At 45.1% G+C, this 26,829-nt stretch overlaps 2 protein-coding genes across 7 annotated transcripts in view; one reads left to right on the forward strand and one right to left on the reverse strand.

The window, feature by feature from the left end:
* The window catches only part of LOC127048750 (myb/SANT-like DNA-binding domain-containing protein 2), a 366,512-nt gene extending 345,285 nt beyond the window's left edge, over positions 1–21,227 (reverse strand). Inside the window, exon 1 of the mRNA XM_050948644.1 lies at positions 21,062–21,227. The gene's annotated coding sequence lies outside the window, so the exon portion shown is untranslated. The remainder of the gene's footprint in view (positions 1–21,061) is intronic.
* BTBD9 (BTB domain containing 9) overlaps positions 1–26,829 on the forward strand; it is a 369,159-nt gene that overhangs the window by 49,250 nt on the left and 293,080 nt on the right. The window lies entirely within an intron of this gene.

Below are 26,829 nucleotides of genomic sequence, written 5' to 3' on the forward strand. Positions count from 1 at the left end.
GACAATCAGGTCATTATGCGCTCCCTCGGGATGCACACACCGGGAACGCAACGCAGACCCTTCCGGCCACAGCAACAACAGCAGCGCAGGCCATATTCCCAGTTCCGCCAACGGCAGGACCTTAACAGGCGCCGTGGCAGGAATGGAAGGCGCAGGCATTCGGGGAACCAAGGGGGGCAAAACCAAGGCTCCTCTAAGCCCCCGCCTGGACCCAAGCCTTCATTTTGAAGGTGCGCCCGAGGGCGCAGTAACAGTTTCCCCCATGGATCCTTCCCCCCCGTTTTCCAACTGCCTTTCGTTTTTCCTCCCGGCGTGGACCCAAATAACATCGGACCACTGGGTCTTACGCACGGTGCAGACGGGATACCGCCTGCAGTTTGTATCATTTCCTCCTTCCCGCCCCCCTTCCTCGTCCCTCTTCAGGGACCCCTCTCACGAGCAATTCCTTCGGCAGGAGGTACAGACGCTCCTCAGCAAAGGAGCTATAGAGGCGGTTCCAGAAAATGAGAAAGGCAAGGGGTTTTATTCCCGTTATTTTCTGATCCCCAAGGCGAAGGGAGGCCTCAGGCCTATCCTCGACCTGCGAGAGCTCAACAAATACCTGGTGAAGTTGAAGTTCCGCATGGTATCCCTGGGGACCATTATCCCATCCCTGGATCCGGGAGACTGGTACGCCGCCCTCGACATGCAGGACGCGTATTTTCACATTGCCATTTGGCCACACCACAGACGTTTCCTTCGCTTCGTGGTGGGCCCCCTTCATTACCAATTTGCAGTCCTCCCATTTGGCCTTTCTACGGCCCCGAGGGTGTTTACAAAGTGCATGGCAGCTGTTGTGGCACATCTTCGACGCAGTCGTATCCACGTGTTCCCTTATCTAGACGATTGGTTGATTCGGGGCACGTCGGAACGGCAAGTCTGCAGCCATGTCCGCGTGATCACCGGCACGTTTGCTACTTTGGGCCTCTTGATAAACATGGACAAGTCCACCCTGATCCCCACGCAGAGGGTGGAATTCATCGGGGCCGTCCTGGACGCCACCGTGGCCAGGGCCTTGCTGCCGTTGCAGAGGTTCCAGGCATTGTCAGCGATCGTTCAACGACTGCGGGCAGCCCCCTTGACATCAGTGCGGACATGTCTAGCCCTGTTAGGCCACATGGCGGCTTGCACCTTTGTGATCGGTTATGCTCGGCTCCGCATGAGGCCCCTCCAGTTGTGGCTCATCGATCATTACCGGCCGGCAAGACAGCCGCTAGACATGCTGATCACGATCCCCCAAGGGGTGTTAGATTCTCTCGACTGGTGGCTAGACCAGTCGGTAGTGTGTGCGGGGCTCCCTTTCCACCCACCTCAGCCCTCGGTGTCCCTGACAACGGATGCCTCAGATCTGGGCTGGGGGGCCCACCTGGGGACCCTGAGAACGCAGGGCCTGTGGTCCCAGAAGGAGGTGGGGTTGCACATCAACATGCGGGAGTTGAGAGCGGTCCGCCTCGCTTGTCAGACATTCTGCCATCAGCTTCAAGGTCGTTGTGCCGCGGTGTTTACCGACAACACGACGACCATGTACTATATCAACAAGCAAGGCGGCACCAGATCCTCTCCCCTGTGTCACGAGGCGATGCGACTCTGGGACTTTTGTGTAGCCCACTCCATTCACCTCACGGCTTCCTTCCTCCCCGGAGTACGGAACACGCTGGCGGATCGCTTGAGCAGATCCTTCCTGTCGCACGAGTGGTCCCTTCGCCCGGACGTCGCCCTCTCCATCTTCCGGAGGTGGGGTTATCCCCGTGTGGACCTCTTCGCGTCCGGGGGGAACAGGAAGTGCCAGGCGTTCTGCTCCTTTCAGGGCAGGGAGCCCGGGTCGATAGCGGATGCCTTCCTTATTCCGTGGTCGACCCACTTGTTCTACGCGTTTCCCCCGTTCCCTCTGGTCCACAGGGTCCTTCTGAAGGTGCGCAGGGACAGGGCTCGCGTGATCATGGTAGCCCCGGCATGGCCCAGGCAACATTGGTACCCCATGCTGTTGGACCTGGCCATAGCCGACCCAGTTCCCCTGCCCCTTCACCCGGACCTGATTACCTAGGAGCACGGGACCCTCTGTCACCCGGACCTCCAGTCGCTGCACCTAGCGGCGTGGCTCCTGCGTGGCTGACCGGTTCTGAGCTACGCTGCTCCACACCGGTGAGGGAGGTGCTTTTGGGCAGCAGGAAACCTTCCACGAGAGCGACATATTCGGCCAAGTGGAAGCGTTTCTCCTGTTGGTGCGTGGAGAGAAATCTCCGCCCTATGGAAGTTTCGGTGGCCGATATCTTAGACTACGTTTGGTCCCTCAAACAGCAAGGTCTGGCGATATCGTCGTTGCGAGTCCACCTAGCAGCTATCTCCACCTTTCACCCGGGTGCGGATGGTCGCTCTATTTTTTCTCACCCGATGGTGTCTAGATTCCTTAAGGGACTGGAACGTTTATACCCTAACGTCCGTCTCCCTGCTCCAACCTGGGATCTTAACCTGGTGTTGTCCCGGCTCATGGGACCCCCCTTTGAACCGTTAGCTACTTGCTCCCTGCTTTACCTCTCTTGGAAGACTGCCTTTCTAGTAGCTATCACCTCAGCTAGGCGGGTGTCGGAACTCCGGGCTCTTGTGGTAGACCCCCCGTATACAGTCTTCCACAAAGATAAGGTGCAGCTGAGGCCACACCCTGCCTTTCTTCCCAAGGTAGTCTCGTCCTTCCACATCAGCCAAGAGATATTCCTTCCGGTTTTTTTCCCGAAACCTCACTCCTCAGGCAGGGAGCAGCAGCTTCACTCGCTTGATGTCCGTAGGGCTCTCGCGTTCTACGTGGAGAGGACCAAGCCCTTCCGCAAATCCCCCCAGCTTTTCGTGGCGGTAGCGGACCGCATGAAGGGGCTTCCTATCTCCTCCCAGAGGTTATCCTCATGGGTAACGTCCTGTATCAGGACCTGTTATGACTTGGCCCACGTTCCTACGGGCCGTGTGACTGCGCATTCTACCAGGGCGCAGGCGTCGTCGCTGGCTTTCCTCGCCCATGTGCCCATCCAGGAAATCTGTCGGGCAGCGACCTGGTCATCGGTCCACACCTTTGCTTCCCACTACGCCCTGGTCCAGCAGTCAAGAGAGGATGCGGCCTTCGGATCTGCAGTGCTCCATGCCGCGACTTCTCACTCCGACCCCACCGCCTAGGTATGGCTTGGGATTCACCTAACTGGAATGGATGTGAGCAATCACTCGAAGAAGAAAAGACGGTTACTCACCTTTGTAACTGTTGTTCTTCGAGATGTGTTGCTCACATCCATTCCACACCCGCCCTCCTTCCCCACTGTCGGAGTAGCCGGCAAGAAGGAACTGAGGAGCGGGTGGGCCTGCAGGGATATATATTGAGCGCCATGGCGGCGCCACTCCAGGGGGCGACCTGCCGGCCCACTGGAGTTGCTAGGGTAAAAAGTTTCCGACGAACGTGCACGCGCGGCGCGCACACCTAACTGGAATGGATGTGAGCAACACATCTCGAAGAACAACAGTTACAAAGGTGAGTAACTGTCTTTTTCCAAAATGCACCCATGACTATCCTTGTATGATGCAGATGAAAAAGGTTTGAAAAAGTACAGAAGAGTAATAAAACCTGGAAATGTAGTTTTGAGAGGTGCTCGGGAAGGATCACAAGTCTCTTTTGGGAGCAAGGTATTTTATCCTCCTCTCCTCTGATGTCCCTTTTTTTTTTTTTTTGGGGGGGGGGGGGCGGGCGGGGAAGGGAGGGACTGAGCCAGAAAGCAACAGTAGCTTCAAAACTGTTAAAATGAAAGGAGGACCTCAGTGTTTAAAAGATAAATAACTGATGCAACAGTGAGTGCAGTTTATTCTTTTTCCTCCCTTTCTCACTCTCTAGTTACAGTTTAAAATGAAAGTATCGTAAGAGACCAAATCATTCATCAAGTAGGGAGGTGCCATTTTGACTGTCTCATTTAGGATAAGCAACAGCAAATACAGCTCGCTGTTAGAATGCATTAGAAAACAAGAAACTCCAGCTTGGTGCAATCTGACTTTTTATTAAAATAATTATTTAATTTTAAAACCGTTGTTTAAAACTTCAAAGTGTGTTTATGTGTTACCCGCATAAAATTCTATATTACACACACTCTAGGGCACCCACCTTTACCCTTCTGCGAGCTCAAGGCGTAACCCTGTTAATCTAGGCACCCCCACTCTGTCCCAGTCCCTAGGGCGCTGGGTATAAGGCATCCAACTTTACTCTAAATTTGTTGCCTGCACGCTCTAGGACATCCCGCCTCTACCTAGTTCCTAGAGCTCAAGGCTTCCACCTCTACCTAGTTCCTAGGGCTCACGGCGCAACCCAGTTGATTTAGGCATCCTTACCCTTTCCCAGTTACTAGAGCTCCAGGGGAAAGAGACCTAACTTCACCCCTCTGTGGGCTTCGGGCTCTACTCTGTGGGCTTGGGACTCTGTTCCTCCGTGGGCTCCGGGTAAACACCAATTCCCTATGGACTGAGAACAAACACCCATTCCTTATGGACTCAGGGCCTCAGGGCTTAATCCTTTTCAGGTTTACGGGGTCTTTTACCAGTGAAAGAGCCTTTCACAGCAATATCCTATTTGACCTCTATTTATGAACCATCACCAAAACAGAATGCACACACTAAGCATACAATGCTCACCACTCCCAATAAGATAGATGAACTTTTCCTGCTGGCCAGTCAGGTTCAGGTCATCTGGGGGACTCCAGCTTCTGCATGGTGCGAGATCTGTTATCTCTGATCTTGGGGCTGTGTTCTAGATTAGATTCCCGAAAACTTTCTTTTGGACTCCAGTTTATATAGTGAACCTTGAGTCTTGCTTAGCTGTATCTTAACCAGTCATTTTACTGAAATATTACTAGATTTTCTAACTAATCCTAACATATTGTAAAACAATTCTTTAACCAATCATACTTCACCACCATGGTTGATTTACAACTATCAAAATTATTTATGCAATAGATAGAAATAATCAGAGAACTAGACAGCGACCATACAGATAAACAACAGAGAAGCAGGGGCCGTCAAGGCAAAACAATAGAAGTATAGATCGTACAATCATAACCGTTTAGTGATTTCTTGCCAGACAGAATGCTAGAGTGTCATCAAACAAAGTTTTCTTTAACCATCTTAAGATCTGTTGCTTTATCTGGTGATGGTGGGTACTGTTAGAACAGGATTGCCTTCTTAGCTGTCCAATATTACATTATTTGAAAGTAATTTAGATGGAATGTGAGGATGTGACTTTCTGCTTCTTGGCTATTGGCTGCTGCTTTCCTAATGTGGCTGCAGACAAAGGCCTTACAGTATGGCTACAGGAAAAGGCCTTATCCTTACATTGTTTAAAACTTCAAAGTGCACTCCAATGGTGAACTGCATTTTCTGACCTCTTAACACATACTTTCAGCATGGGATCCAGCCTGATGTTGTATTGGTAAAATGAACACACTCTCAGGCACTAGGATGATTTATATTTTCTGAAATGTTTAAAAATTGGCATGTTCAGAAACTGTAATGGAAATTCATTTCTTAATATGCAGTATATTTAGAGCTAAATTATGTCCTTGTTTTTCACAGCTAAGCAAGGAAGGAAGGCCCTTCCCTCTGTTCAGCAAGTAAGATTTCCCCAGAATGTGGGTATGAGTCTGGTACAGAGTACAACCCCTGCTTTCTGGATATTCTCCTTTTCAAGCAAGTGGACAGGAAAGAGTTTAAAAGGGTCAGGGGGAGTGCTTTGCTCCTCCCTATTGAATTGTTAGAGTAGTATTGCAGAGGGGAGTACCTGGGTGGGCAGTGAGTAAAGACTACAGTAATTTATTCTGCCCCTGCCCACGCTGTTCTAGAGTAAATCATACTCTGAGTTGCAGTTGGTTCCCAGACCTATTCCCAAGCAGCGCAGCTATTCACTGCTCCCAGCTGAAAGTGGAACCTAAACGCTCAGTCTGTTCCTTAATTATGTGTGTATCTAAAAGCCTGCAGTTTTTCTTCAGTGCAATCTGCTTCTGCTGGATGTTCCTGATGCATTAAATGGTGCTACCTAAAAATCTCAGTAGTTAGACTTGGTATTCTTTTGTGCTAAAGTGAAAAAAAATCAATCTCGGGCCCCAACAGAAGGGATTAAAGTTCAATTGCACAAGGTCTCCAATATTTACTCTTTTATTAATATAGTCTTGAAATGGGTTTTTAAAAAAACAGAATTTGGATTGAGACTCTTTACGACACTATTGCCTAAGAATGCTTTGTGATGGATAGAGAAGAGCCCAAGCACAAGTGGAGAGTGGGGTTATGTTTTCTTTGGGTACAGTTTTTATGGTTTTACTCTCTCAAAAAATACAGAAATAAAAAAATTTGAGCAAGACAGATACCATGCTTGATGTTGAAGGACATTATGTTTGTATCTAATACACCAGCGAAATTGTTCAAATATAACTTATAAAGAAAATATTAACCCTGAAAGATCATGATAGTCTTTTTAGTAGGGGAAGCTTATATATATATGTGACAGTCTATACAATTATGTTCACCACTTTTACAAGACTATGATGAATTTTGTACAAAGTATGCCTTGTGAGGTATCGTTTGAAAAGTCATTATCCTGCTGAAATATGTGTAACCTCCTCCTTTCCTCCCTGGGTTACTTCGGAGCAAGCAACACTCACCCGTGTGCCTGGACACCTGATATTGTTGGCAGTAAAGGAGATCCTGAGTATCATAGAATATGGTCATCTAGTCCAACCCCCTGCTCAAAGCAGGGCCAATCCCCTGACAGATTTTTGCCCCAGATCCCTAAATAGCCTCCTCAGGGATTGAGCTCACAACCCTGGGTTTAGCAGACCAATGCTCAAACCACTGAGCTATCCCTCCCTCCGTAGTGGTGATGATGGATAGATGGGAATCCTCTATCCATCCCTCTGCTGCAGTCCTTTTACTTGTAAAGGACATTAAAATGAGCAGTGCTTCCACCTGGCTGGCCCTGTACACTCTCACTAGCATTCGGAGCTTCCAGGAATAAACCTAAGCTAATCTGTGCAATGGGTCTAACTCTAAAATACCAATTATAAACAATATATGCCCAATAAACACTTAGATTACAGTTAACACACATTTACTTAATAATTTAAGGAAACATGGCACAATAGACTGACATCAAATGTCTCTACTAATTTAGATCAGCAGGGGGCAGTTGGATAAATCAATTAACAAACTTACCTAACTTGCATTTACACTGTCACCGTTTACCCCACCTCTGAGTGTACACTCCTCTGGATTTTAGAGTTCTAAATGCTTGTGTCAGTGTGCTTGAAGACTGTGAAGCTGGGGACAGCATTCTGTTGGGTCAGTAAATAAGTCCAGGCAAGGCAACAAGGGGCAGAACAATTCTAATTTGGAATCATTCCAAGCTGCACAACCCCTCTGAAGATTGGACTTGTTTTAACCGGATGTCAGTAACCTTGATTCTGGTTTGATGACAAGACCTCTTTCCCTATTTTGAGACTCAGATAACCCCTTAAAGTCTCTTTTCTGTCCCCTTTCGCCTTGCAAGTACTTTTCCAGACAAAGGTGGTGGTTACCCATACTGCCTTCACTTGCAGGACCATCTCAGTCAGCTCTGGGTACAGCAACTGTCTCTGCCCTGGCTCCAGTGAAGCCCATCAATAGCCTCTGAGGCTCCCTGCTTGAACAAAGCCCCAGAAGACTCTAAGCAGTAGTTTCTGGCATTCTAGCAGGAGTTTAGCAGCAGCTTCTGGTTTGGACAGAGCTTCATAAAGCAATCTCAGCTCCTCTCCAAAATGGAGCCCATCACATGCTCCCCCTGCATTCCCTAATAAAGGAAGTCTCTCACTCTCTTCCCCAAGCCATCATGGGAGCTGTAGCCTCGAAGGCTGGATTGTAGCATTAAGGATCTTCCCAAGTGGAACACTTCCAGTTAAGTTCAGAGGCCCCCCTAGTAAATGATGCCTACAGATGTGTAGCAACCCTGTATGTGAAGGTATGAGATTCTACTGTATGATGGTTACTGAAATATGCTGTAATTCTGGATAACACCCACAATCCAGTTTTTCAGAGGCAAAGAGACACTGTCCCCAACCTGATGTTAAAGGGCTATCACTTGTTTAAGTGACCATTCTCCAGCAAAGGGACGGTGTGAATAAGAAATTTACATTTCATCACAGGGACAATGTGACAGCACCCAGGGTACAAGATGGACTTTTGAACAACAGGCAGTTCACAGTTTCTAGTACACAAACAGGATCCTTTCCCAACTTGGGACCAGTCTCCCCAGTTCAAAGGCTTTCAAGCAATCTTGTTTCAGTACAGATGGTGAAGAAGAGAAGTGGTCAGAGACCCTTCCCTCCTCACCTTTTGTACTCTGAGCCTTTGTACTGGAAAAGCCTCTGCTGAGTCATGGGACTCAGGCAGTTCCATGGCATATGTGAGTTGCCAAGTTTCCTTCATATGAACTGAAATTCTTGCTTGCACCTTTTATGTACGTGTTAATTGAGGTATCTCTGGGGATGACATGCAAGTCCTTTGTTTATAGTTCCTTTGTTATTTCTAAGGAGCTAGTCTGTGGTTGTTTCCCAGACTCACAGCATGTTTCAGTAACAAATATATAGCAATATTTCAGAACTTCATATGCAATAATAATACACACATTTTAATGGGACATTGCTGAGTAGCAAAGCATAACTTTTCCAACGATACTTCACAAGGCATACTTTGTACAAAATATATGATCGTATTACAGTGGTGAATATGTGGGTACAGAGGGTTACATGGGGCACAGTGTGTCACAGATGATTTAAATTTCACTTCCACAAGAAACTGCTTGTTACCTGCATCCCAGCTGGGGGTAATCTTCAAAGAAGGAAGAGTGGCATAAGAGTGAGAGACAGTGGTCTCCAACTCCTTTATCTCTGCTCATGACCTTAATGACTCTCCAAGAAGCTGAAATAAAGGGGAAGGATTCCAGGCTGAAAGGGACCCAGCCTGTGAAATTTACTGCAGAGTATGGTGAGGAAAATCTTTTGCTTTTAAGTTCACTTAGCTTATTAGGTTAGGTATTAGCTTGCATTTTGCTCTTTAATTTCTTTTGTAACCAATCCTGACTTTTATGCATTATTACTTATAATCACTTAAAATCTATCTTTCTATAATGCTTCCTTTATCTTAACTAATGCGTTTGGTCTAAAGTATGTGGGAAACTGTATTTGGGATAACAAAGATGGTGCAATATCATTTTCCTTTGATGAAATGATGAACTTCCTATAAGCTTGTATAATTCAGAAGGGTACTGAGCAGTACAGAATGCACATTTCCGGGGGGACAAGGCTAGGACTAAGAATTTGCTACCTGTATGTAATTCATGAGTGACCGGTCAGAGTTCTCAGCATTTTGTTGAGAGTTAATTTACATTCTAAAGGCTGCGTGAACAGGCCAGGAGTGGATGTTCTGACAGCAAAGCAGTGTAAAGGCGCCACAGGCTAGAGAATTAAGGGGACACAACTATTCAGCTATCCAGATTGTGCACTGGGGAAATGTCACAATATACAAAGTTTTCTTTTTTAACTACACAAAATAGTATTTTTTTAGAGGTTGTGTACTATCGTTGAGTTTTTTCATTTTGCCGTTATTAAATTTTTCCTGACTCCTTAACAGCTACTTGTTCAATCCCCTTCACTTAAGTGGTATAGATGTACCATTTACTGCACAGAAAAAGCAAATAAGAATGAAAATACATTACAGGGATATTGGTTTTAAAGAATCTTTCTCCTTATCCCTGAGAACAAGCTATCTCTGTCTCCATTTCATAGTAATACTTTGCACTTACATTGCAATTTTTATCTATGGATCTGTGAGGTCTTTACAAAGACAGGGGAAATGAAAAACAGTTTAAGTGACTTGTTCACAGTTATATAGCAGAATCAATGGCAGAGTTAGGAATAGAACCCAGATATCTGGTTTCACAGTTCCCTCCACTAACAGTTAAAGAAAGCAGAAATCTCACGGTATGAAGACTTGCGCAGTGGGTATCTTTTTTGTAATCCATTCTTTGTGCTTGAGAAATTAATGTTTCTAATATCTCCTTCATATTTCTTCTCAAAATACATTTTACTACATAACTTATTACTAATTCAACACGCTAAACAATGCTGCCATTCACATAACAACAGGAATTCTGTACTGGTTCTATTGGAAGCTCCTTGGGGCAAGGTCCTTGTCTGATCCATGTTCTTGGCAATGCTCAGTTTATATGTCATCTCCACAAATTGTTACAACATTCACAGAGAGGATGTATATTGAGGATATTATCGGTGGCTTGTGAGGCCAATAAGCCATACACAGGGCCAGAAGCAATGACTTTCTTCCAAAAATGTAGGGCCTTCTCACAGTCAGTAGTTATGGAAGTAATGATGCCCTCAGGGACAGTACCTGTGGTTCTGACCCAGTGCTGTTCCTGTGTGGAAAAAGAGAGTAGAGGTGGCCTGTAACCCCTACAAAGAAACTGTCAATATATCCTTTAAAGAAAACCTGCTACCCATGCTGCAATGTGCAGTGGTTGACCAGTATTAAAGAAACTATAACTTGATGCCAGAGAACTCTCAAACTACTACGCATTGCCTAATCATCTTTTTCTAAGTAAGCTAATTGTGAAGCTAGCAAAAAAAGTATCCAGTGCCATATGCTAGTGGCCAGTATCTTGGATCCTTCTCAGTAAGGCTTCAGGCCAAGATAAAGTTCAGGGAGGGTATTGGTTGATTTGGTGGATTCATAGATAGACTCTAGGACTGGAAGGGACCTCGAGAGGTCATCGAGTCCTGTCCCCTGCCCTCATGGCAGGACCAAATACTGTCTAGACCATCTCTGATAGATATTTATCTAACGTACTCTTAAATATCTCCAGAGATGGAGATTCCACAACCTCCCTAGGCAATTTATTCCAGTGTTTAACTATCCTGACAGTTAGGAACTTTTTCCTAATGTCCAATCTAAATCTCCCTTGCTGCAGTTTAAGCCCATTGCTTCTTGTTCTATCATTAGAGGCTAAGGTGAACAAGTTTTCTCCCTCCTCCTGATGACACCCTTTTAGATACCTGAAAACTGCTATCATGTCCCCTCTCAGTCTTCTCTTTTCCAAACTAAATAAACCCAATTCTTTCAGCCTTCCTTCGTAGGTCATGTTCTCAAGACCTTTAATCATTCTTGTTGCTCTTCTCTGGACTGTCTCCAGTTTCTCCACATCTTTCTTGAAATGCGGTGCCCAGAACTGGACACAGTACTCCAGTTGAGGCCTAACCAGCGCAGAGTAGAGCGGAAGAATGACTTCTCGTGTCTCGTTTACAACACACCTGTTAATGCATCCCAGAATCACGTTTGCTTTTTTTGCAACAGTATCACACTGTTGATTCATATTTAGCTTGTGGTCCACTATGACCCCTAGATCTCTTTCTGCCATACTCCTTCCTAGACAGTCTCTTCCCATTCTGTATGTGTGAAACTGATTGTTCCTTCGTAAGTGGAGCACTTTGCATTTGTCTGTATTGAACTTCATCCTGTTTACCTCAGACCATTTCTCCAATTTGTCCAGATCATTTTGAATTTTGACCCTGTCCTCCAAAGCAGTTGCAATCCCTCTCAGTTTGGTATCGTCTGCAAACTTAATAAGTGTACTTTCTATGCCAACATCCAAGTCGTTGATGAAGATATTGAACAGAGCCGGTCCCAAAACAGACCCCTGCGGAACCCTGCTTGTTATACCTTTCCAGCGGGATTGGGAGCCATTAATAGCTACTCTCTGAGTATGGTTATCCAGCCAGTTATGCACTTAAATTATAGTAGCCCCATCTAAATTGTATCTCCTAGTTATAGATATGGTAAATAATAAAAGATACAGGCAGAACACTAATGTACTTTCACTTTCTTCTATAATCCCCTATATAGTGGTCTAAATTTTTTGGGAATTGGAGTTTGGATAGAAGATTTGAGTAAAACAGAGCAACTCACTTCACCTTTGAGATATTGCATTTTCTTCAATACATCTCTATTTTTATGTTTTGTAAGCAAGTTTTTTAGTATGTTCTGTCACACAAATTTGTAAGAATTTTGGTTGAGGTTTAGATTTTTAAAAGACAGTGCCAAATGTACTGAGAATAATGTCCCAAAATAATATAGAGCAAAATGTAGCCACATGGTGTCACTATGGTATACCTTTTCTTTCGCTTGTAGTTTGCTTTTTACTGTTTTTGACGAGAAACTTTTGAAATGCGTTATATATAGTAGTGTATTTAAACTATTGTGTGTATATGGTTCTTCCTTGCTAGACTTTTGAGCCTTCTATTTTTGTCATCTTGCTTTGGAAATTAGAAAGGGCTGAGACAGAAGATTAGAGCATCAGGGAATCCTCAGAAGTATTTATCAGACTCTTCTCTTAACATAATACAACACTAATTTGGAGGTTTTAATAAAGTTTACACTGGGAAAAAATATAGAAAAAAGTAATTGTCCTAGTGGACGAACTTACAGTATAGAAAATAGTGTAATTGATGTAGAAATTCTGGACTCTGCAAAAAGGTCTGTGTTAAGTAGAGAGATGCCTCCCTGCCCTCCCCCCATCATGTTACTATTTTATTACCTTATTCATATAATAGTCATTTTTGTATTGAGCATTTTTCTGATTTTTTTTTTAAAACATGACTTAACAGATCATAATTTGAAAGTAAATATTCTTTATTTCTATATAGATATTGTCCTATAACTAAAGCCCTTATTAAACAAAACTGAAGGATGACATGCAGACAGTTGCGAAAAATAATTTAATTGTAGAAAATAGTTTTAAATGTGCTTTTCTTGTTTCATATTTTGACAACTTATTTAGATTTTGATCTTTTAATATTGCTATTTTTTCTTTTGAAACGTCAGATGGTTTGGAGATGTCATATGATTAAGTACTTCTTGATTTATTTTTCTTATTAAGGTACTTAGCTTCTGTGGCAGTGAGTGCAGTACAGATGACCTGATAAAATATTGAATTTTAAAATATTGAAATTTTAAAAATTAGAATCCATCCATCCATGAGCAGGAAATTCCTTTCCTTTCTTATTATTAGACAAATGGGCCAACAAGAACTAAGAATGTTTTGTCTCATGCCTCCACAGCTTATTCCACAATAATCCCAGCCTTGCAACAGATGAGTTAAGTGGGAGACCATGTTTTATCTCCCCCTGGCCTTGAGAAAACAGATAAGAGAGAGCAAAATAGAAAAGGATGCAAATACTTAGGTTGCAACACAGATAACTGTTGAGATGCCAGGTAATTGTTCCTTATCTACTGTGCAGACCCTCCAGTGAAAAGCTGTGGCTTTTATGTATGGACCAAAAAGGAAGTGTAATTTTTTTCCCCGTTCTTTATCTGGTCTTGGACAAACAACCTCAGAGAAGGTTCTGAAACTACTGCAGTGAAGTGCAGTCGTTTTTCCTTCTACTTATGGGAGCCAGTGCAAAGCAATTATTATTCAAGAAGCTATGTTTCACTTTCAGGCTTATCTCTAGGGTTCTCGTACTCTTTAAATATAGCAAACATAATTTTAGTACAATGATCCTATGCCTAGTGGATAATCAGAGTGGTGATAATTTGTATACAGGTATTAAGAAAATGGTTCAAATTAAGTATTCGTTGAGGGATGCTAATAATTCCACAGAACCAGAGAACCTTTTACAAGGATTTAAAAACAAACCTGGTATTTGGGGAGGAAGGCAGTGACTACAAAATGACGTAGCACTAGTTACCTTCAGCAAGTGATTTGTTTCTGTAGAAGGTGGTGGTGTTTACTTGAAAAATGTATGCAGCTCTCCAAAAGAGATTTGATTTAATTTATAATACCTCTCTAGAAGACTTGTATTCTGATTGAAAAACATGAAAAAGGAGTTGCAGGCAGGGAGCTCTCAGACCTCAAAACAGCCCAAAGGCATTTTAAAAGCCTTATGATAAAGGCTTGTCATTAATGTCCATAGGGCTTTTACCCCCCAGGTTAATTCAGTAGAAATAAGAATAAGTACCCTGATATCAGCTGACTAACTGCCGTCATCTCCCAGTTGCCTTAGTCTTTCTAGCCACTGGAATCCTGTGTACTTTTTTTCAAAGGCTTACCAAAGTTGAATTTCTTCCACTCACCTTGGGGCCTTGGGCAGGTGGCAGTACATCTTTGACTCAGTATCCCCATCTGTGAAATGGGAATTACTTGTTAAATGGGTGTTTTGAAGACTAATTCGTATTTTGTTTAGTGCTTTGGATGTGTTGACTACTATGTAAGTACTTTATTATTTTTCATCCTGCCATCTCAGCATTAAGAAAGCAAAAACTAATTTGAAAAACGTAGGTGATGACTAAGGCTACAATTTACTCATGGGTCTTCTTAGTAAAAGTAATGGACGGGTCATGGGGAAGAAACAAAAATTGTTTGGGGGGGCACTGCTTGGTGGAAACGGGGGGGGGGCGCTGCTTTGGGGGGGAGAGGCGAAGCCAGCGGCACCCACTGCCACGGACCGCTGAGCAGTGGCAGCTCCGACTGCCCCTAGGACTGCTGCTCGGCAGTCCCCTGGGCCAGCCGCACTGTCCGCTGCTTGGGTGGTCCTGGGGCCAGCTGCCTGGGGCTGTCTGAGCAGCGGTGGTGCAACTGGCTGCGGAGCCGCCCAAGTGGCTGGCTGCAGTGCTGCTCCAGTAGCAGCCGGTGTGGCTGTCTCCAGGGCCACCTGAGTAGCTGTCCCAGGAGCCAGCTGCTTAGGCGGCCCTGAGGTCTCCCACACTGGCCACTGCAGAAATTTGGAGGTCGCGGAAAGTCATGGAATCATGACTTCTGCTACCTCAATGACAGACACAGAGCCCTAGTGATGACATAGCCTCAGTCCTCAAGATAGTACAATGTCTCCCTGCAAACACCCTGCAAGGCAAGTTACAGCCTTGACTAGGAAAGTATTCACTGATTACAAGATCTTTGTTCATTTGACTTCTTGTGTACATTTGATCTTTGGCTTTATCTTTCAATTTGTGCTCCAAATGAGTTGCTTCTACCTCACTGATATGAAAAGAAGATTTCTCTGAAGCCTGTGATCATAATTAATAGAACAGTCACCAAGAACTTTCTCGAAGGTTTCTTTGTTAGGCTCCTTATCAACCAACATCATAACATATGCTGATACTTTAGTAAAGGGAGCCCTTATTAACACATGGTCAGCTTGGAGGAGGAGCAAAAGCCAGTTTACCTATTGATCATCAAAAGCTCTAGTCAATGTGCCAGGCTGTACGCTTTCTGAAAATTTTAATCTTTCAATCTGAAAATAAGACTGTCTGTGAACAGATTTGCTGGTGTGAAAATACTTGACTTCAATTGGCCCGAGTATCATATTAAAACCAGCAGAGTTCTTGGTGGGTCTTATATAGCAAAGAAATCTAGTTTGGACTATTTTCTGTCACGTCTTATATTTCAGGTTATACTTTCATGAGTTATAGTTATTCTTATAAATGATGTAGGCCATACATATTTTGCATGATGAAAAGCTGTGAGTTTCATTTCTAATATTCATAGGAACTGTGTGCATTCATTGAGAATCTTTTCAAAATGTAGCATCTGTTGTTCGATCATTTCAGCCACAAAAGAAATGTGGTATGGACCAAAATGATCAGGTTATACAGTAACCTCTAGTTACCCAGTGAATTAATTTACATATTGTAGATATTCATAATTCTACAGTATGTCACAGGTTTTGATGTTTCTGTGCAAATCTAACTTTTTTACAGGAAAAATGTTATAAAGGAAATCTGTTTTGCTGGATTCATAAGTATTCTAGTTTACTTCAGTTAGCTGATCAGTGAGAGCCATCTGTTGAATTTGTTTAATGTCAGTATCTAAAGCAAACATGCTTTTCCTTATTTCTAAACAGATGATGGGTATGGTTTGTTGTTTATCTAAAACATACTATACAACACTTAAAAATCACACTTGAAGTGCAAAGCAGATAATGATTCCATTTCTGGATTGTTGTGAATATTCAAATTTTACGTGCAAAAACAGAGGCATACATTGATGTGGATTTGCTCTTCAGTTTCAGGATCCAGGTATTTTAAACCCAGCTATCAACTAACATTTGGGCCAGAGTCATCTTTGGTGTAATTCAGTTGAAGATAACTATATAATTACTAGGAGTAAATTTGGCCCATTGTGTTCAAACTTGGTTCCCTGTTGGGAAGGTTCAGGGCACATTCTGTGTATAAACATATTCCTTTCTTTGTTTTTAAGGTAGAACCAATATGGCAAATAGGAGTGTCACATTAAATGCATTGTAACACACAACAGAACTTTTTCCTTCCAGGAAACTTAAACTTGACTGTTTATTTTCCCCTTGAACAGAAAATCAACTGCATTTTAAAATCATATTATAGTGGTGTAAGTTGGAAAAGTGCTATTTACAGGATTATTAGTTTATTATCTTGCTACAGATTTTGAAGCAGAACTGTCTAAGGATTTCGTTAGTGTCATTTGTGTGAAATCCAATCTTGATATGACAGACTACAGTTGCTCTTAATTTCTCTGTTCAGATTAGGTAGTGCTATCTGGTTTAGCACAGTATCAAGTCGCTTTCTTTCGTGTCCACTTCTAGAATAGTGTAGTGGTTAGGCTCAATGGTTCTCAGACTTTTTTGTATTGCTGACCCCTTTCACACAGCAAGCCTCTGAGTGTGACATCTCTTATAAATTAAAAACAGGAGGAAGGGAGGTTTAATTTAAATGTTATTTAATTTAACGGGGGCTTGGGGCTGTTAGCCCTGTGCATGGCTGGACTTGGGGCTGTCCAGCTTGTGATCCCCATGTAAACACCTTGCAACCCCCCGAGGAATCGTGATCCCCCTGTTTGCGGGCTATCTCCACTTTATATAAGACCATATGATTGTCTAACGTTGCTTTACTGAGAGGATATAAAAACACGTTTCCGCAGTTCCCTCTCATTGGCTCTTCTGCCATATCATCCTTACAGCTCCCTAATTTTTCTGCCACTCCTTTCTTCTCCACTCCTAGGTTATGTCTACACTACGAAATTAGGTTGAATTTATAGAAGTCGATTTTTAGGAAGCGATTTTATACAGTTGATTGTGTGTGTCCCCACTAAGCACATTAAGTTCGCAGAGTATGTCCACAGTATCGTGGCTAACATCTACTTTCGGAGCGTTGTACTGTGGGTAGCTATCCCACAGTTCCCGCAATCTCTGCTGCCTGTTGGAATTCTGGGTTGAGCTCCCAATGCCTGATGGGGCAAAAACATTGTCGTGGGTGGTTTTGGGTACATGTCGTCAATCGCCCCTCCTTCCGTGAAAGCAATGGTAGGCAATCGTTTTGCGCCTTTTTTCCGTGCAGACACCATACTGCTTTCAGCAGACGGTGCAGTAGAACTGCTAACCGTTGTCATCCAACCACCCCTTCCGCTGCAACTTTGCTTTTCTGCTCTCCTGGTGCCATGAATCCACCTCACAGGTACTCTCATCATTCTTTATAAATATCTGTTCTCGTGGCATCCCATCATCATCCACCGCTTCCACTGCAACTCTGCTCTCCTGCTCATGTCTCAGTAGCGAATTTCTCCATGTTGTCTATCATGGGCTCCCGGGAACATGTATTCTTCCTCAGGAAATGTGCATGGTGCTAATCATCATCCTTGACTGCTTCCACAACAACTTTGCTCACCTGGCGTCATGAATCCACCTTGCAGGTCCTCTCGTCGTTCTGTATAAATATCTATTCTAGTGGCATCCATCATTCTCCACCGCTTCCGCTGCAACTCTGCTTTCCTGCTCTCCTTCAGACGCCATACCATGGCAAGCATGGAGCCCACTCAGCTTACCGCTGCTGTTGTGAGCATTGTAAATACCTTGTGCATTATCCTGCAGTGTGTGCAGAACCAGAACCTGCAAAAGCAGGCGAGGAGATGACGACAGCACAGTCACAATAGTGATGAGGACATGGACACAGACTTCTCTCAAAGCACAGGCCTTAGCAATTTGGACATCATGGTGGTAATGGGGCAGGTTCATGCTCTGGAATGCTGATTCTGGGCCCGGGAAATAAGCACAGACTGGTGGGACCGCATAGTGTTGCAGGTCTGGGATGATTCCCATTGGCTGCAAAACTTTCACATACATAAGGGCACTTTCATGGAACTTTGTGACTTGCTTTCTCCTGCCCTGAAGGGCAAGAATACCAAGATGAAAACACTCCTCACAGTTGAGAAGCGGGTAGCAATAGCCTTCTGGAAGCTTGCAACACCAGACAGCTACCGATCAGTTGGGAATCAATTTAGAGTGGGTAAATCTACTGTGAGAGCTACTGTGATCCAAGTAGCCAGTGCAGTCACTGAGCTGCTGCTATCAAGGGAAGTGACTCTGGGAAATGTGCAGGTCATAGTGGATGGCTTTGCTGCAATGGGATTCCCCAACTATGGTAGGGCGATAGACGAAATGCATATCCCTATCTTGGGATCGGACCACCTTGACAGCCAGTATGTAAACCGCAAGGGGTACTTTTCAGTGGTGCTGCAAGCACTGGTGGATCACAGGGGATGTTTCACTGACATCAATGTGGGATGTCCGGGAAAGGTACATGACGCTCGCATCTTCAGGAACTCTGGTCTGTTTGAACACCTGCAGGAAGGGACTTACTTTCCAGACCAGAAAATAACTGTTGGGGACATTGAAATGCCTATAGTTATTCTTGGGGACCCAGCCTACCCCTTAATGCCATGGCTCATGAAGCCATACACAGGCACCCTGGACAGTAGTCAGGAGCTGTTCAACTATAGGCTGAGCAAGTGCAGAATGGTTATAGAATGTGCATTTGGACGTTTAAAAGTGCGCTGGTGCAGTTTACTGACTCGGTTAGACCGCTGCGAAACCGATATTCCAATTGTTGTTGCCGCTTGCTGTGTGCTCCACAATATCTGTGAGTGTAAGAGAGAGATGTTTATGGCAGGGTGGGAATTTGAGGCAAATTACCTGGCTGCTGATTACGTCCAGCCAGACACCCAGGGCAACTGGAAGAGCACAGCAGGGTGCGCTGTGCATCAGAGAAGCTTTGAAAACCAGTTTCATGACTGTCCAGGCTACGACGTGACAGTTCTGTTTTTTTCCTTGATGAAAACCTGCCCCCTTGGTCAACTCTACTTCCCTGTAAGCGAACTGCCCTCCCCCCTTTGATCACCACTTGCAGAGGCACTAAAGTCATTATTGTTTCAGAAGCATGCATTCTTTCTTAATTCATCACACATAGAGGGGGATAACTGCCAAGGTAGCCCGGGAGGAGTGGGAGAGGAGGGAAGCACTGAGTGGCGTAGGGGAGGAGGGAAGGACAAGGTCAAACTGCACTTCAAAACGTATTGAATGCTAGCCTTCTGTTTCTTGAGCGGTCCTCTGGGGTGGAGTAGTTGGGTGCCCGGAACACCGCTCCCCCCCCCCCCCACGTTCTTGGGCATCTGGGTGAGGAGGCTATGGAACTTGGGGAGGAGGGCAGGCGGTTACACAGGGGCTGCAGCAGTGGCCTGTGTTCCTGTTGCCTTCCCTGCAGCTCCACCAGACGCCGGAGCATATCAGTTTGATCCCCCAGTAGCCTCAGCATTGCATCCTGCGTCCTCTCGTTGCACTGCCACTACTTCTTATCTTGCTCGTCCCCCCTGTCCTCGCGTTCATTTTCTGCTTTCCTGGACTCTGACATTGTTTGTCTCCACGCATTCTGCTGAGCTCTTTCAGTGCAGGAGGACTGCATGAGCTCAGAGAACATTTCATCACGGGTGCATTTTTTTCACCGTCTTATATGTGCTAGCCTCTGGGACAGAGATCATAGGGGGAGTGTTGAAACATTTGCAGCTGTGGGAGGAAAAATAGGGAGAGTAGTATTTAAAAAGACACATTTTAGAGAACAGTGGGTAGACTCTTTCATGGTGAATCCAGCTGTTAACATTACATAGCACATGTGCTTTCAGTACAAGGTCGCATTTTGCCTCTTGTATTGAGGGCCTGCCAGTTTGGTGTGAGAGATCACACACACAGGACTGGGCAACAGAATTCGGCTTGCAGGCAGCCATGGTAAGCCGCAGTCTTTTGGCTTCTTCAGCCTTTATAACATGTGGGAATGGTTTCAAACAGCAGCGCCCTCCTTTCCCATACCAAGCACCCGTTGGGTTGGCTGTTTAAAAGGAGGGGCTGTACTGGCCGCAAATGTATCCCAAGTCTTCAGGGCAAATTAATCATTAAACACACTTGCTTTTAAACCAGGCATTATATTTACAAAGGTACACTCACCAGAGGTACCTTCTCTGGCTTCATGGTCTGTGAGCCCCCCTTGGGAGGGTATTGGCTCCAGGGTGATAAACAGTTCCTGGCTGTTACGGAGAATGGTTTCTCCGCTTGCGTGCTGTGCACAATCCTCATCCTCCTCCACCTCCTCATCTTCCTTGTCCCCAAAAGCCTCATTCCTGTTGCATGATATTCCCCCACCCCCTTGCAGGTGTCCACAGACAGGCATGGGGTAGTGATAGGAGCCTCCCCTAGAATTGCATGCAGCTCATCTTAGAAGCGGCATGTCTGGGTCTCTGACCCGGAGCGGCTGTTTGCCTCTTTGGTTTTTTGGTAGGCTTGCCTGAGCTCCTTAATTTTTACGCCACACTGCTGCAGGTTCTTGTTGTAGCTCTGTCCATCATACCCTTGGAGATTTTTTCAAATATTTTGGCAAGGATTTGGAGCAATCAAATTTTTGAATTGTTCCGCTCTGGCTCCGCTCCAGCTCTGAGCAAAAACCTACTGATCTGTGCTCCAGCTCCGGGATCCGCTCCAAAGCCCTGTGTTTTGGCATTTTGTCTTTTGGAACGGAGTTCTGATAGCACGGATTCGTCTCCCCAAACAGTGATCAGATCCAGTACTTCCTGTTTGGTCCATGCTGGAGCTCTTTTGCAATTCTGGGACTGCATGGTCACCTGTGCTGATGAGCTCGCTGGCCAAACAGGAATTGAAATTCAAAAGTCCCCGGTGCTTTTGCTGTGTACCTGGCTAGTGCATCTGAGTTGAAAATGCTGTCCAGAACAATCACAGTGGAGCACTCTGGGATAGCTCCTGGAGGCCAATACTGTCAGATTGCATCCACACTGCCCCAAATTTGACTTGGCAATGTCCATTTCAGTGCTAATCCCCTCATCAGGGAGGAGTACAGAAATCGATTTTAAGAGCCGTTTAAGTCGACAAAAATGGCTTCTTTGTGTGGACGGGTGCAGGGTTAAATTGATCTAACGCTGATAAATTTGACCTAAACTCATAGAGTATACCAAACCTATGCTGAGCATGTAAATGAGGCTTGGCTCACTCTTTCTTGTCTCAGACTAAACCAGGTATAGCAGGCTGAACTAATCAGTCCACCTGGCCTGCAAACTGAACTGAGTGTCTCTGCACTCTAGATGCAGAAGGAGGACTGACCTTTTATTGTGAAGATGGGGATGAGGGAATACATGTGTGGATGTCCCTGGTGGCAAGGACAATGAGTATGAGTGGAATAATGGAGAGGAAGAAAAAGGAGGTGGGACTGAGGGACAAGATGATAAAGAAGAATGGTGAAATTTAAGGGGAGAAGAGAAATGGAAAGAACACTAAAAAAGGCAGAGAAAGGAACAGGTTCGAAAGATACAGAAATAAAAATGGAAAAAACAAAAAACCTTTCCTTTCTACAGTGTATAGGAAATGGGGGAGGGGAAGGGATGAAAAATGTATTGGTGTATATAGCTAATAGAAGAAAACTAGTGAAGGAAAGGAAAATGGAAAAGAAGGAAGAGCATAAAGGAAACATAGCAAGTCTTTTAAAAAAAAAAGTTCTGCATAATGAAGTGGGCAGTGTGTGGTGTATTTCCTGGGACTTAATACTGTACTTATAAAGAAATGATTTCTGAAAACTCAGTTCTTACCATGGAAGTAAATATTTTTCTAAGCAACACATGGCAAATACTTTAACAAAAATAATCAGTTATAACTAGGATTTGGGCAAGTGCCTCTGCTAGGTAGCTTAAAACATACCTTTTCAGTTACAGAGAATTGCTAAAAGGAAAAGAATATTAAAGATGGCGATGGGTTTGTTGAGGGGCTAGCAAGTTGAAATTTGCCTTTCACAATTTATCGTTTTCCCATGCTACCACTGGAAACAACTTGTTTGGTACTTTCAATATCCTGCTAAGGAGTGGAAGGATGACCTTTGGTTAAATCACTGGATTCAGACTTAAGAAATCTGGGTTCAGTTTCTGTTTCTGCCACACTTCCTGTGTGACCTTCAAGTCACTTAATCTTTGTGTATGTTTCTCCATCTGTAAAGTGAGGATAATAATTCCTTACTTCATAAAGATGTTCTGAGGATAAATTCATTAATTTTTAGAAGGCATTTCATTATTATGGCAAACACTTAAACCAGTGACCTTAACAAATTTTCACTGTATACTATTCTTAATAGTTCACATGAGAGAATAACTGTATGTAAAGTCAAGGGTGGCAGAGCCTGCCCAAAAGTGTGTGGGGGGGGTCAGGTGTCATGACTCCCCACCCCTCCTCTTCTGCCTGAGGCCCCACCTCCATCCAAACCAGAAGCCGCAGCGGGCTGGGAGCCACAGACCCTCCACCTGCCCGGGGGAGGGGCGGGGGCCAAGAACAGCCCCCAGCCCATGTCCCCGGACCCCTTGCCCGGGGCAGGAGGATCTGTGACTCCCCACAGCTGTTCGTGGCTCTTACCCCAACCTAGCTCCAGCTGGGTGCTGCAGCCCAGCCATGGTAAGAGCCATGTCGCGGACCCTCCACCTCCCTAGGGTGAAGGGAGGTTGAGAGCAGTCCCTGGCCTGTGTCCCCACCCCAGGCAGGTGGAGGGTCCATGGCGTGGCTCCCCACAGCTGCCCATGCGGCTCTTACCATGGCTGGGCTGCAGCCCCTCAGCTGGAACTGGGTTGAGGTAAAAGCTGTGCATGGGCAGAATTAGGGAGCCTTGGACCCTCCTGCACTGGGTGGCGGCAGGGATATGGGCCAGGGGCAGCTCTCCACCCCCCCGACCCCGGTCAAGTGGAGGGTCTGCGGCATGGTGCCCCACAGCTGCCTGGGCTCCAGCTCTGGCCTGGCCAGGGGGGCAGGGCCTTCTGGGGGAAGGGGATGGGGCCCTGGCCTCTCCTATTCCAATGCCCCTGCATACAGTATGTGCATTAAATATTGATTTTTAAAATCCGTATTCCATTCAGGAGTATTACACTCTCTTTTCATACAGAGCTTCAGTGCTGATTAATCAAGCTATGTGTGAATTTAAGTTTGAAAGATCCCTTGCACAAATCTCATCACTTCCATCTCCTTCCATAGTTGTATACACTCACATTGTGGCCTACTTTTGCATTTGAAAGCCTTTAGAACTGATAAGAATAGAACCCATCCCCATGCCCTGCTGGCTGTATTCAGTTATGTTGTGAAATTGACTCTGCTCTTTCTCTTGGGAGATGTTAATGTATTGATTTCTTTTCACACCCTCTTTTGTAGTCTGGGGAACATACAAAAGTTGAACTGGTGTCAGAGGTTTTCCAGCTTACTGTACTGTGTGTTTCTGTGGTTATAAAAGCTCTGCAAAATCAATATGGCAGTGTGTGGTGTATTTTCTGGGTCTTAAAACATAAAGAAATTATTTTCGAAAACTCCATTCTTACTTCAGAAGTAAATATTTTTCTAAGCAACACATGGCAAATACTTCAACAAAAAGAATCAGTTATTACTAGGATTGTGCCTGTCTGGGCTGCTGGGGAGTGGGTCTGGAGCGGAACTGGGGGCAGAGTGGGTCTGGGTGGCACTCTCTCCCCGCCTCCCAGGAGGCTGGCCTGGGCCCACTGTGCCCTCCCAGACATTCTTCTGTGCGCTGCTATGGGGCCGGCCCACAGTTTGGGGACCACTGTATTATACCAATTTTACAAATGGGAAACTGAGATACAAAGACTTAATAATAATAATAATAAATTCATGACTTGCCCAAGATCATACCAGGAAATCTGTGGCTCATGGTAAATTGAATTCAGGTCTTTTGAATCCCAGTATAGTGCCCCAAACGTTGGAAAATCCTTCCTCCTCATCTGACATGTCCTCTGATAAGTATAGAATTCCCCATGGTGTAGCTTGCAGGATTTTATGGAATTCATGTTTTCTGTGAAGCAAAAGCATGTTGTGAAGCCTGTGTTCTGAGTTGCTATATTCTATTCTTTGTTCTAAATCAGTGGTTCTCAACCAGGGGTCCTTGTACCCCTGGAGATACATAGAGATCTTCCAGGGGGTACATCAACTCATCTAGAAACTTGCCTGGTTTTACAACAGACTACATAAAAAGCGCTAGTGAAGGCAGTACAAACTAAAATTTCATACAATGACTCGTTTATACTGCCCTATATACTACACAATGAAATGTAAGTACAGTAATGATATTCCAATTGATTTATAATTAAATGGTAAAAATGAGAAAGTAAGCAATTTTTTGGTAATAGAGTACTGTGACTCTTTTTTATTTTTATGTCTGATTTTATAAGCAAGTAAGGTGAAACTGGGGGGTATGCAAGATAAAACAGACTCCTGAAAGGGGCACAGTAGTCTGGAAAGGTAGAGAACCACTGGTCTAAATAGCTTGTCTTGGAAGGGTTAGATTTTTACTGGTAAATGTTAGTAAACATGGATTTCACCATGTAGCAGGCTTCACTCGGAGGCCAGCAAGTCTAGTGGTCACGCTGTGGTCAAGCAATCTTTCCAAGCCTGGAGATGGCTCTTTGGGGCAGTCTGGGGGTCAAGCACCCAGGCCACAGTTCATTTTCCCGCCACAGAGTCCTCCGGGATCCCTCAGGAGGATGAGGGAAGGATAGAGGGAAGACAGCCCTCACTCTCCACTGGATCCTGGCCCAGGACCCAAAGAGAGATAGATGAGGGATGGCTCAGTCCCTTCTGGCTGCCAATTCAGATCAGTCTCCTCTGGACTGCTTCCTATGTTCCCTGTTTCTCTTTAGTTTGGGGCATGGCCCCAGTCTTCTATTTACACAGTCTCAGTAATTCAGGGCTTCAGCTGGGGTTGGTGGGAGGGGAAGGAATGTTTCCCAGCTCATTCTCAGAGTCCACAGTCAGGGGAAAGAGGAATCCTGCCTGAGTCTTACTCCCAGTCTTTCCCCTGTAGATTACTCTGCCCCAGCAGCAGCAGCATGCCTGTCTTCCTGAAGCTAATCAGCTTCATTCTTCTCCCCTTGCCTGACTGCTGCATCTCCCTTTTAAGCAGGTCCTTCATAGGGACCATGCCTGGCAGCTGCTGAAGGGCGGAGCCTTTTTGGCCCAGTACTGTTCCATCAGTCCTTTTATCTTAGTGTGGAGGTTTATAAACCCAACCAATGAAAAAATATTTCCATCAATGATCAACAATATTTACAGATAGGTAAAGTGAGGAAAATTGATACTTATGAATGTATTAGCATTTGATTTAAGGATCCTTACTTTGTGTGTTTTGACATGATGTTGAGAATTTGTGTTTTAACAGTTAAAAAGCTTGAATTCTTCTTCGAGTGCTTGTTCACATTGATTCCCATCAGATTTGTGCACACTGCATGCACAGTCATTGGAAAGTTTTGCCATTAGCAGCTCCCATCAGGTTGGCTGTGGAGCCCCTTAGAGTGGTGCCTTCATGGCGCTCAATATATGACCCTGTCAACCTAACCCCCCCACCCTTCAGTTCCTTCTTACCACTGGGGCAAAGTGGAGGTAATTCTGCTGGCCCCAGCATGGCCCCATCAACACTGGTACACCACGCTTCTGGAGCTGTCAATGGACACCCCAACTGTGTTACCATTCTACCCCAATCTGATCACTCAGGACCATGGTTGCCTTTACCATCTAGACCTCCAGTCCCTCCATCTCACAGCCTGGAAGCTTCATGGTTAAACCCCATGGAGCTCCTGTGCTCAGAACCGATAAGGGAGGTTGTACTTGGCAGCAGGAAATCATCCACCAGGGCCGCTTATCTAGCCAGGTGAAAGAGGTTCACTCGCTGGTGTGCCCAGCAACACACACCTCCATTCCAGAAGTCTACACCACTCATCCTGGAGTACCTTCTGCACCTCAACCAACAAAGTCTGGCAACGTCATCCATCAAGGTACACCTCATGGCCATCTTGACCTTCCATCCAGGAGAGTCTGGCTATTCTCTGTTTGCTAATCCCATGGTAGGACATTTCCTTAAGGATCTAGAAGGCTATATCCACAGGTTAGACAGCCTGTTCCTGCATGGGACTTTAACCTGGTTCTTTCCAGATGAATTGGGCCCCCATTCAAACCATTGGCGACATGCTCCCTTCACTATCTGTCGTGGAAGGTAGCCTTCCTGGTGTCCATCACATCACCTAGGAGGGTGTCCAAGTTGAAGGCCCTTACCTGTGATCCTCCATACATGGTCTTCCACAAGGACAAGGTGCAACTAAGACCTCACCAAGCCTTTCTTTCTTAAGGTAGTGTCACAGTTGTATACTGGTCAAGACATTTTTCTACCCATCTTTTATTTTAAGCCTCACAACAGTACCCAAGAGCAGAGACTACATTCATTGGATGTTCAGTGGGCAATAGCATTCTATATCAAACTCACGAAGCCATTCAGGAAATCCAACCAACTATTCATGGCAGTGGCAGACCAGATGGAAGGTCTCCCAGTCTCATCTCAAAGAATATCTTC

Source organism: Gopherus flavomarginatus, chromosome 4 (assembly GCF_025201925.1).
Source record: "Gopherus flavomarginatus isolate rGopFla2 chromosome 4, rGopFla2.mat.asm, whole genome shotgun sequence".
NCBI lineage: Eukaryota > Metazoa > Chordata > Testudines > Testudinidae > Gopherus > Gopherus flavomarginatus.